The 12,209-nt window shown below is 35.6% G+C and overlaps 1 pseudogene; it reads left to right on the top strand.

Moving 5' to 3' along the window:
- The first annotated feature begins 577 nt into the window (after positions 1 to 577).
- On the top strand, positions 578 to 1,493 carry LOC130708871 (olfactory receptor 4P4-like; annotated as a pseudogene).
- The last annotated feature ends 10,716 nt before the right edge of the window (positions 1,494 to 12,209 follow it).

Here is a 12,209-nt window from a genome sequence, read left to right as displayed (position 1 = left end):
TTTGCTTTTAAGGTCTCTAAGACTATGTTAGTTTTAAATGCCCAATTTGTATTATTTGTTCACGTCACAAGGAAGATAATTCTTCAAACAAATTAAATAATTCAAGCTGATATATTTTCAATACAATTTACATTCGTGGGTATACACTCCCAAATAAACAGAAAATTTGTCCAGATCATTCAGGAAGAAGTTCATTTGACCCTATCAATAAGGAACATGCTTTAAAAATGTGCCAGTCATGTCAAGTAAACTTTTGTTGTTATCTAAATTATATAATTAATGCTTGTAAAATATTTTCTCTATAATCTAATAATTTAAATATTCTATAATCATTGATGGTAATATAGAAAATTACTTCACTTTTCCCATGATAGAATTATTACACAATAGATTTGTTAATTAAGAGGAAACCAACTTAAATCTATCTATAAGGAATAATTAATATTGTTATTCATTGGATGTCATTGTTTGGTAAATTTAATATTATTATTATGGTGCTATATTAAAATATAGATTCATGATTTTTCTTGTCAGATATTTAAACCATCTGTTTATAATATATGTCGATCTGAACTATATGGAGAGCCAGAGCAACATCTCAGAATTCATTCTTTTGGGACTTTCTTATGACCGGAACATAAAAGCATTTTGCTTTGTGCTCTTTTTATTCTGTTATATTGCCTCGTTGGTAGGAAGCCTTCTGATCCTAATCTCCGTTCGATGCTGTTCTCTTTTTCACCAACCAACGTACTATTTCCTCAGCCACTTATCCTCCATGGACATCTGCTGTACTTCCAGCATTACACCCAAGTAATTGGTGACCTGCTAGTGGAAAGAAAAACCATTTCCTACGGTAATTGCATGTTACAGGTCTTTTCCAAGCACTTGTTTGGAATGACTGAAGTCTTAATTCTTACAGTCATGGTCTTTGATCGTTATGTTGCCATCTGAAAGCCTCTCCACTACATGATTATCATGAACAGGACAAGGTACAATCTCCTAGTCTTAGCCGCTTGGGCTGGTGGGGCAGTTCACTCCTTTCCTCAGTTTTCTGTGACAATCCAGTTACCCTTCTGTGGTGCTAATAAAATTGATCACTATTTCTGTGATATTTTTCCTTTGCTAAAAGTTGCCTGTACTGATACCTACATCACTGGTGTCATTATGCTTGTCAATTCAGGAATGGTGACCTTAATGACGTTCGTGATTTTATTTTTTTCTTATGTAATTATATTATTCACTTTAAGAAATCACTCAGCTGAAGGAAAACGCAAAGCCCTCTCTACTTGTGGGTCTCATGTCACTGTGATATAGTTTTATTTTTTGGTCCTTCAATATTTACCTATCTTAGACTGCCCACCACTTTCCCTGAGGATAAGATATTTGCACTATCTTACACCATCATCGCTCCTGTGTTCAATCCCTTAATCTATACACTGAGGAATTCAGAAATGAAAAATGCCATGAGAAAAGTTCGGTTTCAAACATTATAGCTAAACTTCTTTATTAAAAAAAGTTTGGGTGCAGCTAAATATGGAAGCAAAGAGCTAGAATCTCACAGATTAATTGCTCCATTGTTATCATTTTATGAATGACAGAAATAAGGACTTAGTAAATATGAATGAAATACTTACTTAACCATACAGAAAATAAGCTCAACATTTAATTAACTTTGTGGGGTTTTGAGATGGTGCAAGAAGGGTTACATGCGTAAAAGCATCTGTGGGAGAGGAACCAAGACGGCGGAGTAGAAGGACGTGCTCTCACTCCCTCTTGTGAGAACACCAGAATCACAACTAACTGCTGGACAATCATTGACAGGAAGACACTGGAACTCACCAAAAAAGATACCCCACATCCAAAGACAAAGGAGAAGCCACAATGAGACGGTAGGAGGGGCGCAATCAGAGTAAAAGCAAATCCCATAACTGCTGGGTGGGTGACTCACAGACTGGCGAACACGTATACCACAGAAGTCCACCCACTGGAGTGAAGGTTCTGAGCCCCAAGTCAGGCTTCCCAACCTGGGGGTTCGGCAAAGGGAAGAGGAATTCATAGAGAATCAGACTTTGAAGCCTAGTGGGAATTGATTGCAGGACTTTGACAGGATTGGGGGAAACAGAGACCCCACTCTTGGAGGGTGCACACAAAATAGTGTGCACCTCGGGACTCAGAGGAAGGAGCAGTGACCCTGGGGGAGACCGAACCAGACCTACCTGCTAGTGTTGGAAGGTCTCCTGCAGAGGCGGGGGGTGGCTCTGTTTCACCATGGGGACAAGGACACTGGCAGCAGAAGTTCTGGGAAGTACTCCTTGGCGTGAGCCCTCCCAGAGTCTGTTATTAGCCCCACCAAAGAGCCCAGGTAGGCTCCAGTGTTGGGTTGCCTCAGGCAAAACAACCAACAGGGAGGGAACCCAGCCCCACCCATCAGCAGTCAAGTGGATTAAAGTTTTACTGAGCTCTGACCACCATAGCAACAGTCAGCTCTACCCACCACCAGAGCCTCCCATCAAGCCTCTTAGATAGCCTCAACCACCAGAGAGCAGACAGCAGAAGCAAGAAAAACTATAATCCTGCAGCCTGTGGAACAAAAACCACACTCACAGAAAGACAGACAAGATGAAAAGGCAGAGGGCTATATACCAGATGAAGGAACAAGATAAAACCCCAGAAAAACAACTAAATGAAGTGGAGATAGGCAACCTTACAGAAAAAGAATTAAAATAATGATAGTGAAGATGATCCAGGACCTCAGAATAAGAATGGAGACAAAGATCGAGAAGATGCAAGAAATGTTTAACAAAGACCTAGAAGAATTAAAGAACAAACAAACAGAGATGAACAATAAAATAACTGAAATGAAAACTACACTAGAAGGAATCAATAGCAGAATAACTGAGGCAGAAGAATGGATAAGTGACCTGGAAGACAGAATGGTGGAATTCACTGCTGCGGAACAGACTAAAGAAAAAAGAATGAAAAGAAATGAAGACAGCCTAAGAGACCTCTGGGACAACATTAAATGCAACAACATTCGCATTATAGGGGTCCCAGAAGGAGAAGAGAGAGAGAAAGGACCAGAGAAAATATTTGAAGAGATTATAGTCGAAAACTTCCCTAACGTGGGAAAGGAAATAGCCATCCAAGTCCAGGAAGTGCAGAGAGTCCCATACAGGATAAACCCAAGGAGAAACATGCCGAGACACATAGTAATCAAAGTGGCAAAAATTAAAGACAAAGAAAAATTATTGAAAGCAGCAAGGGAAAAACAACAAATAACATACAAGGGAACTCCCATAAGGTTAACAGCTGATTTCTCAGCAGAAACTCTACAAGCCAGAAGGGAGTGGCATGATATACTAAAGTGATGAAAGAGAAGAACCTACAACCAAGGTTACTCTACCTGGCAAGGATCTCATTCAGATTCGATGGAGAAATCAAAAGCTTTACAGACAAGCAAAGACTAAGAGAATTCAGCACCACCAAACCAGCTCTACAACAAATGCTAAAGGAACTTCTCTAAGTGGGAAACATAAGAGAAGAAAAGGACCTACAAAAACAAACCCAAAACAATTAAGAAAATGGTCATAGTAACATACATATCGATAATTACCTTAAACATGAATGGATTAAATGCTCCAACCAAAAGACACAGGCTTGCTGAACAGATACAAAAACAAGACCCATATATATGCTGTCTACAAGAGACCCACTTCAGACCTAGGGACACATACAGACTGAAAGTGAGGGGATGCAAAAAGATATTCCATGCAAATGGAAATCAAAAGAAAGCTGGAGTAGCTATACTCATATCAGATAAAATGACTGTAAATTAAAGAATGTTACAAGAGATGAGGAAGGACACTACATAATGATCAAGGGATCAATCCAAGAAGAAGATATAACAATTATAAATATATATGCACTCAACATAGGAGCACCTCAATACATAAGGCAACTGCTAACAGCTATAAAAGAGGAAATCGACAGTAACACAATAATAGTGGGGGACTTTAACACCTCACTTACACCAATGGACAGATCATCTAAAATGAAAATAAATAAGGAAACAGAAGCTTTAAATGACACAATAGACCAGATAGATTTAATTGATATTTATAGGACATTCCATCCAAAAACAGCAGATTACACTTTCTTCTCAAGTGCACACAGAACATTCTCCAGGATAGATCACATCTTGGGTCACAAATCAAGCCCCAGTAAATTTAAGAAAATTGAAATCATATCAAGCATCTTTTCTGACCACAATGCTATGAGATTAGAAATGAATTACAGGGAAAAAACCGTAAAAAACACAAACACATGGAGGCTAAACAATACGTTACTAAATAACCAAGAGATCACTGAAGAAATCAAAGAGGAAATCAAAAAATACCTAGAGACAAATGACAATGAAAACACGAGGATCCAAAACCTATGGGATACGGCAAAAGCAGTTCTAAGAGAGAAGTTTATAGCTATACAAGCCTACCTCAAGAAACAAGAAAAATCTCAAGTAAACAATCTAACCTTACACCTAAAGGAACTAGAGAAAGAAGAACAAACAAAACCCAAAGTTAGCAGAAGGAAAGAAATCATAAAGATCAGAGCAGAAATAAATGAAATAGAAACAAAGAAAACAATAGCAAAGATCAATAAAACTAAAAACTGGTTCTTTGAGAAGATAAACAAAATTGATAAACCATTAGCCAGACTCATCAAGAAAAAGAGGGAGAGGACTCAAATCAATAAAATTAGAAATGAAAAAAGAGAAGTTACAACAGACACCACAGAAATACAAAGCATCCTAAGAGACTACTACAAGCAACTCTATGCCAATAAAATGGACAACCTGAAAGAAATGGACAAATTCTTAGAAAGGTATAAACTTCCAAGACTGAACCAGGAAGAAACAGAAAATATGAACAGACCAATCACAAGGAATGAAATTGAAACTGTGATTAAAAGTCTTCCAACAAATAAAAGTCCAAGACCAGATGGCTTCACAGGTGAATTCTATCAAACATTTAGAGTCGAGCTAACACCATCCTTCTCAAACTCTTCCAAAAAATTGCAGAGGAAGGAACACTCCCAAACTCATTCTATGAGGCCACCATCACCCTGATACCAAAACCAGACAAAGATACTACAAAAAAAGAAAATTACAGACCGATATCACTGATGAATATAGATGCAAAAATCCTCAACAAAATACTAGCAAACAGAATCCAACAACACATTAAAAGGATCATACAACACGAACAAGTGGGATTTATCCCAGGGATGCAAGGATTCTTCAATATACACAAATCAATGAATGTGATACACCATATTAACAAATTGAAGAATAAAAACCATATGATCATCTCAATAGATGCAGAAAAAGCTTCTGACAAAATTCATCAACGATTTATGATAAAAACTCTCCAGAAAGTGTGCATAGAGGGAACCTACCTCAACATAATAAAGGCCGTATAGGACAAATCCACAGCAAACATCATTCTCAATGGTGAAAAACTGGAAGCCTTTCCTCTAAGATCAGGAATGAGACAAGGATGTCCACTCTCACCACTATTATTCAACATAGTTTTGGAAGTCCTAGCCACGACAATCAGAGAAGAAAAAGAAATAAAAGGAATACAAATTGGAAAGAAGAAGTAAAACTGTCACTGTTTGCAGATGACATGATATTATACATAGGGAATCCTAAAGTTCCACCAGAAAACTACTAGAGCTAATCAATGAATTTGATAAAGTTGCAGGACACAAAATTAATGCACAGAAATCTCTTGCATTCCTATACACTCATGATGAAAAATCTGAAAGAGAAAGTATGGAAACACTCCCATTTACCAATGAAACAAAAAGAATAAAATACCTAGGAATAAACGTACCTAGGGAGACAAAAGACCTGTATGCAGAAAACTATAAGACACTGATGAAAGATATTAAAGATGATACCAACAGGTGGAGAGATATACCATGTTCTTGGATTGGAAGAATCAATATTGTGAAAATGACTATACTACCCAAAGCAATCTACAGATTCAATGCAATCCCTATCAAATTACCAATGGCATTTTTTATGGAACTAGAACAAATCATCTTAAAATGTGTATGGAGACACAAAAGACCCCGAATAGCCAAAGCAGTCTTGAGGGGATAAAACAGAGCTGGAGGAATCAGACTCCCTGACTTCAGACTATACTACAATGCTACAGTAATCCAGACAATATGGTACTGGCACAAAAACAGAAACATAGATCAATGGAACAAGATAGAAAGCCCAGAGATAAACCCATGCACCTATGGTCAACTAATCTATGACAAAGGAGGCAAAGATATACAATGGAGAAAAGACAGCCTCTTCAATAAGTGGTGCTGGGAAAACTGGACAGCTACATGTAAAAGAATGAAATTAGAACACTCCCTAACACCATACACAAAAATAAACTCAAAATGGATTTGAGACCTAAATGTAAGACCGGACACTATAAAACTCTTAGAGGAAAACATAGGAAGAACACTCTTTGACATAAATCACAGCAAGATCTTTTTTGATCCACCTCCTAGAGTAATGGAAATAAAAACAAAAATAAACAAATGGGACCTAATGAAACTTCAAAGCTTTTGCACAGCAAAGGAAACCATAAACAAGACGGAAAGACAACCCTCAGAATGGGAGAAAATATTGGCAAACGAATCAACAGACAAAGGATTAATCTCGAAAATATATAAACAGCTCATTCAGCTCAATATTAAAGAAACAAACAACCCAATCCAAAAATGGGCAGAAGATCTAAATAGACATTTCTCCAAAGAAGACATACAGATGGCCAAGAAGCACATGAAAAGATGCTCAACATCACTAATTATTAGAGAAATGCAAATCAAAACTACAATGAGGTATCACCTCACACCAGTTAGAATGGGCATCATCAGAAAATCTACAAACAACAAATGCTGGAGAGGGTGTGGAGAAAAGGGAACCCACTTGCACTGTTGGTGGGAATGTAAATTGATACAGCCACTATGGGGAACAGTATGGAGGTTCCTTAAAAAACCAGAAATAGAATTACCATATGATCCAGCAATTCCACTACTGGGTGTATACCCAGAGACAACCATACTTCAAAAAGACACATGCACCCCAATGTTCATTGCAGCACTATTTACAGTAGCCAGGACATGGAAGCAACCTAAGGGTCCATCGACAGATGAATGGATAAAGAAGTTGTGGTACATATATACAATGGAATATTACTCAGCCATAAAAAGGAACGAAATTGAGTCATTTGTTGAGACGTGGATGGATCTAGAGACTGTCATACAGAGTGAAGGAAGTCAGAAAGAGAAAAACAAATATCGTATATTAACGCATGTATGTGTAACCTAGAAAAATGGTACAGATGAGCCAGTTTGCAGGGCAGAAGTTGAGACACAGATGTAGAGAACAGACATGTGGACACCAAGGGGGGAAAACTGCGGTGGGGTGGGGATGGTGGTGTGCTGAATTGGGCGATTCGGATCGACATGTATACACTGATGTGTATAAAATTGATGACTAATAAGAACCTGCAGTATAAAAAAACAAACAAACAAAACAACTAATACTAAACTTTCTTTGGGTTATCTGTATGGAAATATGTTAATATAAATGTTTCAGACATTACATGAAATTTCTAAAATTCTTATATGTTCTGGTATAATGTTATAAGTCATAATTCTAGTTATTACTTTAAAATGTATATCTCAGGAATAACTAAATTTCCTTGTCAATTGCACTATTATGGACTTTCATCAAATCTTTAACCGTGGTCATTTTTAAGTCTTTTGTCATTTACAGACAGTTCCAGGTGTACTCTGATGCTTTTGCAAATATGTTCCTATAAAAGGGTTTCATCTTCAAGGAATTCATAGAAAAGATTCTGACAAGTACAGGTTTCTGGTAACTGTACTGCTGAACTGAATGAATAAGCATTTTCAGAACTCTAATGAAAAACTGATGAACTCATAAAAGTGCTAACAAAAGATCAAGATGAAAAAAAAATTAATTACATTGGACTGAGTGAACTGATGAGGATGATTATCATTTTTGTGACTTTCTGTTTGAATAAAAAAAAAAATTCCTCAAGGACTCAGAGGCAAAGAATATACAAATGAATTTTCACTGCAAAGTAAAGGAGCTGTTACAGTGGAGGATTACTGGACTGAATGTCAATATTATGACATAGTATGAGTGTGTTTTGTGTTTGGTAATTGCAATCATTGTTGCTTTTGTTGTGATCATCCAAAAAAAAATAATAATTTTTTTGTTAAAAAAAAAAAAGATTACTTCTAGATATTAACCACTGTAGGGAAACCACAACTAATATGAAATACACTGGGGCTAGTAAGAGTTAAATATATTAGTGTACAGTGGGTATCCAGAGTGGAAATGAGTAATTTAAAAAGGAAAAATATATTATAAAATAAATAAAACTTTAGAAGGACCTTGCATGGACTCATGAATATTGTCAGATAAGAAATAGGAACTAAGGACTACAATTTACTCAACCTGTTCTCTTAGGTTCTACTGACACCCCTCTTCCTCTCTCACCCAAGAGATGAAAAGGGACAAAACAAAGCAAACCAAAAATAAACTAAAATAAGAAAGAAAAATGCACTCTGAATTCCCTTCAACTCTAAACAGTACCTAATACTAGATGATACCTGGTGACACAAATTACTGTACATGGCTTCTAAGTTTCAAGTGGGTGTAAATAAACATTGAGAAATAATTTCCAAATTTCTATCCTAATGGTAATAATGTGATGTTTATAAGGAAAATATAAATGCTCTTCTGATTATCTCTTACCATATTTATACAATTGGATAATAAAGATTTCAAATATATTAAAAACATCAGCAACTTCTGTTTTTGAGGAAATTATTTTAGGAGAGGTGAGAGATAGAAAAAAATATCCATAGTATTCCATCAGTGTTATAACTTTATAGAGTTATTGAATCATTCCTGTGATAACCCTCAAGAGACTAAATTAAAGAAATAAGCCTCAAACCTGTCTTATAGATCCCTTTTATATTATTGGCTTTATTTCTATAATTATAACCTCACACACATTGCCTGCCGTAAAATACCTGTGGGATTTTTTTCCTTCTTGTCTCTGTTGTGTTTTTAATTCAAGTTATTCCCAGCAATGCTTTCCTAAAAGATTCTTTTGGATAAACAATTCATGGGAGAGTCAGATGTATTCTATATGTATTTGCCGTTTCAAAGCACAGTCTCAGAAAAATAAAAGGAAACAGACTGAAGGATCACCTGACATTCAAAGAAATGTAAAATCTTGCAGAAGTGAGCATTATGATTAGTTACATGTATATACATTAAATTCATATAAAAGAACTGGGATTTGGAACAATTTTACTTTTTTTTGATCTTAGTAATTGAAATTTTAAAGTTCCGATTCTTCTAGATTACTTTTCATGGTGGTTATTTTCAAGAGAGGGAATTCAGAAAAATTCAGATGGTAATTTGAGGGCAAACTGAGGGTTTTAGGCCTTTATTCATATTTGTATTTGTGAGAAGACATTTCAGCATAATGAAAATAGTATGAGATTCCATATCATACAGAAATTATTTAGATACAGAATTCTCCTTAGTATTTGTATAAACTTGAGTTCTATCATCCTTATTTGGAAAACAGGGGCAATAATACAATAATATATACCTTACCAGATGGTGCTGAAGGTGAAATGGTCAGTAAATGAAAATTTTTTAGTATTATGCCTAGAACATATAATTAGTTAGTATATGGTATCTCAACATTTTACTCTAAATGCAGCTAATAATGAATACCACAAATTTTAATTTCACACATTTTCTTTATTATAGATATGATAAACAGTTAAAGAAAAAGAAAAATCCTATCTAATTGCCCTTGGTGGGTTTTTACACTTGTACTCTCATGACATTAGTCATAAATCTTCCTAATATGCTTATAGAAATGCTTTTCCCTTTAAACAGTAGTTGATATATCTTTGCAAACAATTCCCCACAGAGATTTTTCTTAAAGAATTTAAAGTTTGAAGGAGAATTTTTGGAAGAAACTCTTTAACTGAAAGGTATGTGAAAAGGTGGGCTCAATATTCTTCCTTCACTCCTAAAAACACTGTGCTAAATATATATTTGGGTGGTGGTGGTGGTGGTGGTGGTGGTGGTGGTGTGTGTGTGTGTGTGTGTGTGTGTGTGTGTGTGTGTGTGTGTGGATAGAGAGAGAGGCGGGGGGAGGGAGAGAACAGGGTGGGAGAAAGAAAGGAACAAGGCACAGGGAGTTTTTATGGACTAAAAGAAGATCAGGAGAAAAATAAGACCTGCTTTGAAGGATCTTTTTTTATGTGTCTGAATTTTCCAAAGTGATATTCAATCATTGTAAGTAATGCAGCACTGATCCAAATGTTAAGGGAAGATGAGGCTTGTACCAATGTTTAAAAAACATTCTAAACCAAGAGATGCATTTTCTACAGTTTTGATTCTCTAGTGTTTCTAGTTTTGTATTATAATTTTAATGAAAATTTGTCTTAAATTTGTTTATATCATGTGATCAGAGTCTTCTACATAAACATAGACTAGGTTTATCAATTTATATATAAAGAAGTACTTTGCTAATCTCTCCTTTAGTACACAGAACAAACTTATGCCAGTGCCCATGTTTCTTCCTTAAATTTATGTAAGTCTAATATGAGTTCTTCAGCCAATCTCCCTGTGGCAGAATACGAAACCCAAAGGTAAAACCATTAACTGATGAACATGTTGGTGTCTATTTTCTTATAAAACAGTTGATTTTTCTCCCAATATTTGTTGGAATACTGTTCTGTGTAGCTGACGTTAGAATCATAAGCTCTTTATGTTGGATATTCTTTGTATGAATTTCACTTTTGCTCTTGGCATATGGCAAATAGATCCATCACTATGAATTTCTCTTACCAGTTGAAGAAGGAGGCTCAGAGAGGATGAACTGCTCAGTGCTCACAACAAATATCAAACAGGACATATGAGCCTGGATGCTCATCTTCATGAACATTAGATGATGGATCTGTCCAATACATCACATTGTTCCTCAACGGTACCATTCAAAAACAACTCATTGAAATTAACAGTATTTGAGGCAAACAATGATTTTGCTGTGGAGGACATTTGGTTATGGGTAAAAGGTGATGCTTTAAACATATTCACCCTGGGCTCCTTGGTTTCCTACATCAAAAAGGTGGCACTGTTCTAAATGTGTTTAAATAAGTAGGTCATTCTTTAATCACATTGAGTTTGTCCAATGTCAACAGAAACCTACTAGCTCTCCAAAGTGTTTATAAAGTATCAATAGCAACCTCTAATTATTCTTTAGAATAATTAGGGCAAAAGCAAATTTTTTATATAACAGTAATCTGTCTTCCTATATTCAGATGCCCAGCATTGTGCTTAAGTTCTCTGTTTCCAGCCTCTCCATTTTCTGAATCTAGACCACACATGCCTAGAAGGAGAGTCACTGAAACTATTTTCAACTAATTTAGGTATGTTCTGTGATGATTAAAAGCACCTTTTTTAAATTTCAAGAATAAATATTTAGTTCCACTGAATGGGTGGAATGTTCGTGTGTGATTTTTACATGATTTACATGCACATTGAGAAGGGGAGAGATTTGCTTAAAGTTACACAGGTAGCTAAAGGCAAGGATGGAGAATGACCTTATGTCTTTTACAGAGATGGACAAGAGCTGGAATTTCATTTGTTCAGTGAATGCTATTGCATAGTCCCCAAGAGCATGAAATCTGGTATCAGAGTCGGTTTCATCTTAGATTGATTGCAATTTAATATCTTAATGATTTGGTGTAATTAATTGAACCCTCCTATTTTTTGTTTTCCAGTATGCAAAATGAGTATCAGAATATTACCTACTGGTTGGGTTGTTATGAGTTAATTAACTGCAAAATGTTTACAAATGTTCCAGACACAAATATTCTTTTATTAAATATCATTTAAAATATGATGCCCTTAATCAAAAAATAAAGTCTATAGTAAATACTCTATGACCTACATTTTTATTCAATGCAAATAGTCCAAAACTTTTAAAAAAGTGCTATTAAATATGTATTATGTACTGTATCATTTCAGATGAATTGAGTTTCTGTGTGTACTCTGATCTCAACTCAACTTC

The sequence above is a fragment of the Balaenoptera acutorostrata genome, chromosome 9, assembly GCF_949987535.1.
Source record: "Balaenoptera acutorostrata chromosome 9, mBalAcu1.1, whole genome shotgun sequence".
In the NCBI taxonomy this organism is placed as follows: domain Eukaryota; kingdom Metazoa; phylum Chordata; class Mammalia; order Artiodactyla; family Balaenopteridae; genus Balaenoptera; species Balaenoptera acutorostrata.
This window is presented reverse-complemented; position numbering and strand designations above follow the sequence as displayed.